This window comes from Rousettus aegyptiacus, unplaced genomic scaffold (genome assembly GCF_014176215.1).
Source record: "Rousettus aegyptiacus isolate mRouAeg1 unplaced genomic scaffold, mRouAeg1.p scaffold_m13_p_13, whole genome shotgun sequence".
Classification (NCBI taxonomy): Eukaryota; Metazoa; Chordata; class Mammalia; order Chiroptera; family Pteropodidae; genus Rousettus; species Rousettus aegyptiacus.
In genome coordinates this window covers 35,140,685-35,149,831 of record NW_023416288.1, presented here as the reverse complement: position 1 = coordinate 35,149,831, position 9,147 = coordinate 35,140,685, and positions in this window count along the sequence as shown.

Sequence of the window (9,147 nt, the reverse complement as noted above, 5' to 3'; positions counted from 1 at the left end):
ACCTTCGCACTCCAGAGGCACCAGCATGCTTGCTTCCTAACCTGAGAGAAGGTAGAAAGAGAGGAAGACCCCATGCTGGCCTCCTCTACAGCAGAGTTGCCAGTCACAGCTTCTCTATGGGTGGGCTTCACCTGTTTACAGTGGGGTATCCCTCCTCTGGGCCCCTTGGTTGACCACTTTATCTGGGTCTAAGTTCACTGTCTTCTTCCACTTATTGTGGCATTACCTCATCTTGGAATTGTCAGGAAGGAAGAGCAACAACAGGAAGCCTTCTGAAGATACAGAGGCCAAGTAATACATATGTGTCACATTTCATTGTGGGAATCCCAGGAGCCACAACTAGGTTTCCCAGCACTGGGCATGTAGCTCTACTGGTAGACTGCCGTGGACAGGGATGAATGCTGAGAGTTACCCCTATAGGAGGATCCCACTTTATGCTCAGTTCTGGGCTGTGGAAAGTTGTCTCCCCTCCTCCTTTTGCCCATCAAGTTGCTTTCTCCACACCTACCCATACTCCAGGGCTTGGCCCCTCTCTGATTCTCAAAGGAGAGCTCAGGGAACCCCCCCCCCCTTTTTTTTTTGGCTTTCTGTTATTCTCTCACCACCCTTCCACCTCCACCCCAAGACGAAACCTGAGCAGGAGATAAGTAGACCATTCTAGGCAAATGCCTTGAAGCCCTTCATCAAAATTTAGCCAGCCCTGTCATACGCCAAAGTGCACCCGCAAGGGAGTCTAGGGTTCTGGCCCCTTCTGCCCTCCCCTCTTCATCACCTCTCAGCTGGGTGAGTCTTGTCCCACAGGAAGGGAGGCTCCCTTAGGTTTTATTGAATCCAATACAGATCATTGGAGCAGTGGTGGGTGGGGGCGAGAAGGACTGCAGCTGTGTTAACCAGCTTTAATTTTAGAGAAAGAAAAGCCAAGGTTTAGATCCTACAGTAGATATACCTAAAGGCCTGGAGCAGTCTGGGTCCCCCAGGAGCTCAACGGGATGATGTGTGTGCTTGGAGCAGACCTGACTCCTCATTCTCCTGTGCCGATACACACCACCCAGAAAGCCCCTCTCCCAGCCCAGCTAGGTAAGCCAGCTTTGGACCTGTGACTGGACCCTATGGCCCCAGCCAGTTCTGCTCTGCTCCCATCTCAGTCCCATTGGGATGTCTATTCCTCAGAGTGACAAATGAGTCTGCTTGCTCTCAATGACATCAAATTACTTTGCACCAGCCAAGGGTCCCATGACCTGACATAACCCCACATTAGGTCCTAAAAATGTAAAGAAATATGGCCTTTTTAAAAGTAGCTGAGAACACGTAATTGCTAGCAGGCTCGATGGGTTGTCCCAAGTCTGGCTCGAGACCTATGCCGGGACAGCTGATACCAGCCAGAACTCCTTGCTTGGGCTCTCTGTGGGCAGAAGTTTCTGCCCACATTTAATTCTGGACTTCAGTTTCTCAAATCCCAGATTACTTTTGTGCAGTTAAAGAAGTCACAGGGAGACTTGCAACCTAAGCATCTGCTCCTCACCAGCGGGGGCTCTCAGCCAGGCTTCCTCAGCGCACAGGCTTCCGCAGAGAACGGGTTTCTGCAGAGCTTTAAAAACACAGGCCTGCCTTGGGCTGCCCTGACTTGACTTTTTGTTGAAAATAATGTTTTTTATTGCTTCTTAATTTTTTGCCCTTCCCTCTCTCCCTCTTCTTCCGAATCTTCTCACTCTGCAGTCCCCGCCCTGACCTTGACCGGACCCTAACCCCCATGGTGAACTCCATCCTAGAGTCAGGAGACCAAAGACCCTCAAAGGAGCTGCTGTGCCGCAAAACTCCAACAGGTATCAATCTTGTGGATGCTCCACAGGCAGCATGGAAGAGACTCAGGGCCAGTGTCTCCAGGGGCTTCTGCTGGGTGCTGTTGGAGCTGTTAGAGAGTTGTATAAAAATTTATGCACATAATTCTCCTTGTGCTTAATTTACACATTCCGTATGAGTTTAGCCAAATAGCTCTTTTCTAATGTGATGAGTGGTTATATTAGCATATTTAGCATAAGAACATCCCAGATATTTTAAATGGCTTTAAAAAAAAAAAAAAAAAGGTCATTAAGGAACATAAACAATCCAAACAGCAAAACAACCCAACACTCTACCACAGAAAGGACAATAAGTATTCATTCAGATGAGTGGAGTTCGAATTTATGAAGTGGCTGCCTGGTATAGAACGTGTCAAATTCAGTGGTTTGTTATTTTCCATGCTCACTGTCAATTAGAACACAGAATAAAAACAAACAAAAACAAACCACAGCACCTTTATTAATTCTTTTTTAAAAATCTTACACTGTGGAGATTTTTAAAAATACAGGAAATTGCACTTCTTTTTGAAACTATGATTGCTACAATGAGATATCAATCCAGCACAATGTTCCCTTCCCAGCTTAATTATTAGACATCTCTTTCTAGTTTCTACCAGGGGAGGTATGCTAAAATGTGAAATTGTCATTTGTCCAATAAGAAGGGAATGTATGTCAGTTTAGGACATAGAAAGAACTGAGCCATGGTTTTCACCTCTTCCCCAAATCCTGATGCAGCAGTAGAAATCTTCAATTAAAGGATGGCACGCTCCTTGAAAAGGGTTGCATAAGCTTCCCTCACACGTATGTGTATTTGACAAAGAAGAGACACAAAATTTCAGGCAAGATGTTCCATATCCCCGACCCCTTTTCTGTTCGGTTTTCTTTAGGGTGAACACTCAAGTTCTTTCTAGATTGTGATCAGAACAATTGAAGTTCAAACACACTGACCCCTTACCCTCAGACATAGGAAGGATTCCTTTTTATTGAGCAATTTTGCTCAACCTTGAAACTTATTTTTGAAACCCTGTGTTGAGAGTGGAATGATATGATGTCTGGAATGTTCTTTAAAATACTCAAAAAATGTGGAAGTGAGTGATCAAACATTAAAGACAAAAATGATAATAGTGGTTGAAACTGGGAGTTGGGTATATGGGGGTTCATTATACTTTTGTGTGTGCTTGGAAAATTCCATAATATATTTTTTTAATGTTGTGGTAGGCAAAGGTGGAAAAATTATCCCTGCCAGGGGGCTCAAATAAAAACATAGTCCATTTGGGTAGCACCTGGAGGTACCCATTTAATCTTCGTTTTCCAAGAACGGAAAACGACCTTCCCCCTTTTCATTTCTCCGGAATCTGCCGGCCATCCCCATGCTTTCTTTCCGGCAATCTCCTTTTCCCAACCCATAAACTGAGCATCCAAACCCGAGGTTGGGGGCTGATTAATGGAGCTTCCGTACTCGGCTCCCCTGACCAGAGTGTAAATACTCATAAAAACTAATATCAAAAGTTTTTATTGAGCCGTTTCGTTTCCCTGAGCGCTGGGCCGAGCCGGGCCAGAGCGGCGGACAGAGCAGCGGCGGCCGCGCCCTGAGCAGCGGCGGCTCCGCGCGGGGCCCCAGAGCCAGCCGGAGTTTCTGGGGAGAACACCCGAACCAGGTAAATGCCAGTAGGGGGGCTCGCCTTCCCCTGGGGTCAGGTGTATTTACAAAGCCGCGGGGGAGGGAATGGCGAGTGGTCGGGAAAATCAAAATGGGTAGAGAGAGGCGCCAGCAACCCCGAAGTATGTCACCGGGCTAGTCCGACAAGGTGAAATATTTTTTCCTCGGGACTGATGCCTGTATTTCACCCACGTGACGTTGGATGTCTTGTTCACTGTGTGTGGGAGCGCATATGTGAATCCGTGTGTGCATACCAAGGCGCACACATCGTTATGATTACAGCATAGAACGTGCTGGTAAAAGTCTGATCACACCTCTGGGTTCTCTGTTCTGAGTTCTTCCCTGTGGCTGAGCTGGTGACTTTCCCTCCCTCAGTTAGCTGCTCTCTGCGTTAAGAATTCGCAACCCGGGTCAGGGATCTGGGAGTCTTTAGGGTTCTGGGAACGTATGGACTCACGCGGGCCCAGGCTGCCCGGCCGCCTGCACCGGCTTCTCTGCGAGAAAGGCTGGCTGCGCGGGGCCAGGCTTACGTCCAAACACCCTATTTCCTTCAAATGCTCGAAAGTCTTCAGTGTATTTGTTGACATAATGAATCCACGGCCCAGCGCTGGTTTCCTGTTTTGCTGCAGGAGAGAACATCGAGCAAGGATGGGGGTGGAGACGGACGGGTGCGATTGCTTTCGGGCAGTGGCGGGGACAGACCGCGCCGGGACACAGACCTCCCGGCCTTTTCACGTCGCAGCCACCCGGGTTGCCTCCGGCGTCCTGCGCTCTCCCGGCACCCTGGCTGAGCGACGGGGAGCTCACTCCCTGGGTGGCATGGGCCCCGAGTCCAGCGGGCCCATCCGTACTCCCGCCGCCAGCCGAGCTTTCGAGAAGGCTGTTCCTCCTTCCGGCTAAGCGCTTCTCCTTGTTCCCTCTGCTCCCAACGCATGCTCCCGTCCTTTGAGCGAAGGCTGAGCATCCGGGTCCAGTGAAGAGCAGCGCTGCGGGGGCATCGTCGGCAGAGGCCGTGCTGCCCTGACCATCACCACCGCCGCCGGCCGAATCACCCAGGCCTCCCTGAGCCCGAGGGCGGGCGGCCTCAGACGCAGAAACGCGCCCCTCACGCCAGGTTCTCGCCAACCCTGGGGAGTCAGCGCGGCTGGCTGACGGAGGCGGCTGCTCCTCAAGGGAGCCTGGGCACGGGGCCGGTTGTTCTACAAAGTGTGTGTGTGGGAGGGGGCGCCCCATTCCCTGCTCAAGGACTTGCTGGGGGAAACACTGCAGGGCAGCGCTGCAGCTGGGGTCCTCCCTGGGCTTCTGCCGCGCTGCCCTTTCCGAGGCGCTGTGCGCTGGTGGCCTTGAAGGCCTGGCACTCCAAGGAAACCACTAGGCAGTGGGAAAGCCGCTCCTCCCAAAATTGGTTCTCAAAATCCACTGCATGAAGGACGCTTAACGGCAAAGTGGGATCTGCCTGGATCTTCCTGGATCTTAGGCTTCCATTTTCCACCATGTTAGCATTGGGTCACCACAGTGTTACGTGACTTCCCACAGTCCAAAAGTGTTCCTACAGCTTTGGGCCTTTTTCCTGCTTGATGAATGCTTCGAATGGACAAAAATCTAGAGCCAAAGTTTGAGCAAGTGACTCAGAATGTACTATTGTCCTGCCTACTGGCCAGCTTCAGTCCAGGTTACTTCGGAACCTACCCTTCCTCCTGAAGAAAAAGGTTACAGCTTCCACCATAGTGGGAATAAGAACAGGGAAACTTTAAATGCCCACCGAGGGACCCCCACTTGTCTTCCCAAAACAGTTTGGTCAACGGCAGATTCCGAGGTGCTATCCTGTTCCATTGTTTTTCCCTGGCTCTCTTTTCCTCTTAGCTTGCTTCAGCTCCTCCGCCATTTCCCCCTCTGGATCTTTCTTCCTTTGCCATTATCTCTGCGCCCCCACCCCTCCTGCGGTGGGAAAGAGAGGGTTAAGATGTTCTGCAAATGCAGCTCGTAAAGCTGCTTGGATACATTAGAAACACATGAATATCCTGAAATACAAAGTGTCTTTAAAACTAACAGAGGAATGTTTATCCTAATGCTGGATGGATGCAGCGAAATAGTGCCAGGGAGCAGTGCTGACAGCCTCCTCCTAGTTAAAGTGAGAGCAGGTAAATTTCATTTGCTAGTGAAAATCAAACTCAATTAAAACCTGGTTTTCCTTTGTCCTTTTCTCTTCTAACCTTGAGAGCCCAGGGCCCCCTGGCCCAGGCTGGCAGCGAGTCCCCTGACTGGCCCTCCAAAAATAAAAAATAAAAAATAAAAAACATCCAACCCAGGTCTCTTTCATCAGCAGGAGGCTCCAGGGCAGTAAAGCCCCATGGGGCACCCCAGCCTGCCCTAGGAGGTAAGAAGCCATCCCTGTCAAGGGTCTGGCAGTTCCTAGAACAAAGGCCAAGCCACCCGGCTGCCACCACCCTCGTGTCTTGCCCATGCTGCCTACTTAGGACCCCTCCGGGGGAAAATCGGGGAGCACCAGGCAGAGGCCACCCCCACCCCTGTCACCCTCTTGCTCAAGCGGCCACTGCCTTCTGCCGATCCCAATAGATGCCCTGGCTTCCCCAGCCTATTGCTTACAAAGGGTCTGAAGATAAATTGTCATCGCCAAGATTTAAGCTGATGGCACCTCCCTGCAATCCCATAGGAATTCCTGAGCCTGGTAGACAAAAAAGCAGAAGGTCAGGAACAACTAGCCGAGCAGGCAAGTGAGTCTTGACCTTGCCATAGGGGAAAAAAAGGAAGATCACTGAGATAGTCCTGTGCTTCCCAGAGCACACTCCATTTCTTCACTGCCAACAACCATTCTTTTCCCACAGCGAGCCAGTTTGGTGGCTGTCTGGAGGGCTAAGAGAATAAGAAATGATATTGGGAACCATTAATGAATCTCTTGTGTCCCTCGACAAAGGATAAAAAGGGGAGGAAGATTTTCTTGAGTCAAAGTGAGTAGAAATCCTAAAAACCGAGACCCAAAATTATTTATAGAACTCATTCAAATTCTACAAACCATCCCCACTGGTTAGTGGCTACAATTCAATATCTAACAGGACCTGCAGACTTTTAAAAACAGTGACGCACGCCAGGACGCCATTGACTTGCCTGGTAGAAAAATAATTCCATATATATCGAGATCTAAGACATGAAAGGAACAAGCAGGCTGCCTCCCTCTAAGTAACCATCTCTCTAGAGGTTTTGAAAGTTGATAAGGAGCTAAGAAAACATCCAGATAACTCGATCACTAAAGATCCACCACAAAGCTCAATAAATAATTCAGGCCTGAAGCCTTTCCCTGGCGGAGCCGCCAACTTTAGGGAGCAAAGCCTAATTTGAGATGCAACCCAAAGCCTTCCCCCAGCGCCGTCCCTCCCAGACAAACCTGCTTGCGGCTCTTCAGCAGACAAGATGAAATCTTGTCTCACCATTTTTGGTGAGGAGGGACCCAGTCGACTTTGGCAGTCTGTGGAGCTGGGGCCCTTCCTCTGCACGCAGGGCTCTCGGTCTCCGGTGAAGTGGGGAGAGGGAGTGAGGAATGTGGAGCTGGCCTTGGCCGCTGTGTGCACCGGCAGCTGCGCCGTGACCAGAGGTGAGCTGGCACAGGCGCCAGCTGGTGGGGGCTCCCCGAGCTGTGTTTTCGTTTTTCCGGGTCTGGCTAGAAAACAGAAGAGGCTTGAAGCTCGGGCCAAGAGCAGGGCGGAGGCAGAGAAGAAGAGTCTGTAAACACCGCCCCAAAAACTCCACGAAGGCAGCAAAAAATGCTGGGTAACCAAACAGAGCCAGAAAAAGGAATTCCGAAGGAAAAAGGAATCAGGAGTGAGGAGAGGTGGGCGGTGGGCCTTTCACAGCTGCCTGGGTCTCCAGGCTTGGTGGCAGTTCTCACACAGACTAGACTGCAACTTTCAACTTGACCTTGGCCTCTAGCCGTGTCTGACCCATATGTAGAACAGCCCTTAAGTCCTCAGGAACTGGGGCCTTGAACCCTATCCTGTCTCTTTGTCACCGTGAGTTTTACAATGCTACTTGGAGGAAGGAAGGGGGGTAAATGAACGCCCCAGAAAGTAACTCAAAAATCAGGTCCCTACAGAGGCTGCTTCCTTAGTCTGCAAATAGCCAGTCAGGGAGGAGGTAAACTGGGGGCAAATCAATATTTACCCGGAGCTACTAAAAAGACAGGAGGGAAAGGGCACTCTGGTTATGTGTATGGTGAAGGTTTTATTGGGCAACACTTACATTGGTCCGGGCAAACCCAAGGATCAGGGTGGATAAAAGCTGGAGCCCAGCCTCCTTGATAGAGACCCTGCGGGAAGACCAGGACCTTTAGAGAGCAGACCCGGGTGAGGGCTAGGGGCCGGGGATGTTCTGCAGTGCCCTGAGTTTAAGGCTGAGTCTGCAATCGGAGACCGGAAGGCAGGTCCTACCTGGCTGTTCACCAGTCTGCCCCGGGGTAGAAGGGAGTTTAGCTCTCCCCAACCCTGATGTACCTGTGGTATATACCCACTTTCACTTTGAACGCATGTTTCCCTTCTGGGCATCTGACCAGATCGATCGCAACCTCCACGACAGGAAATGGAAGTATGTGGCCCCAAAGCGACAAGACCCCCAGAATCCCTCACCAAAACATGGTGGCTACTTGGCTCTTCCACCAGCAACATCTCACCATGCCCTCGGGAAAGGGTCCCATTCCCCCAGGCACAGAGGAGAAAGGCTTCTCAGGCTGGTTCTTGCATGGAGGAAGACCAGGCACCCTCCCTCGGCAGGCTGGAGACAGTGTTCTCCCCTAATCCTAATGTGAAATGAAGTGGCCCCAAAGAGTCCCTTTCTCCTGTCCCAGAACAGAGTGAATGAAATAAGGAGTGCTCAGGTGCCTGGAGAGTCAGCTCCTGCCCAGGCTCTATGAAACTTCATTAGGCTCCAGAAGGGGGGTTCTTTTGAGTCCCAGTCAGCACCCCAACCAGCCTGTTCCTCTTAAACTCCTTGCAGGACAGGACAGTGCGGCTGGAGGTGTGGAAGTGCCGGAGAGCGGGGCACACCAACTTCTCTCTTCAACTCACAGGCTCTGGAAGAGGAAAAGTTGGTGCTGCTGCAGAGTGAGGAAAACTCTGTATACAGAAGTGTGAGCGTGTGATCAGGGTACACTTGAACCCGCGTGTGTCCATGTGGATATGATGGACTCTTCTAAGCCTGTGGGCCTAAGTGCGTGTGTATGAAATTGTCCACCAACGTTGTGGATGGGGAAGGGGAGGGGGCTCCCAGATGCAGTACAAGCTTTCCAGTGGAATGTCCTGGGACCCATGAGGCAGGCGCGTCCGCAGCCGTCCAGCCACTGTTCCCCTGGAAAGGGAGCCAAATCGCGACGCTCTAGAAGCGGACAGCGCTAATGTCCATGCGGGCGTCTCGCTGCAGAAAGACGCGTGGGTGGATATCTGAAAAGAAAACAGCGCGGGAGGCACCAAGAAACACCCAACCTGGACTACACCTCGCTACTATCCCATCCCCAGCCGCTCGCAGATTTACCTGACCTGTCCCCACCGCCTCAGGTCGCAATCCAACAGCGCGCCCCTGTCCCCTCCCGGTCTTATGCGGCTCTGAGCCCCACTGGGATAGGGGAAGGGAAGGAGAGCTGCG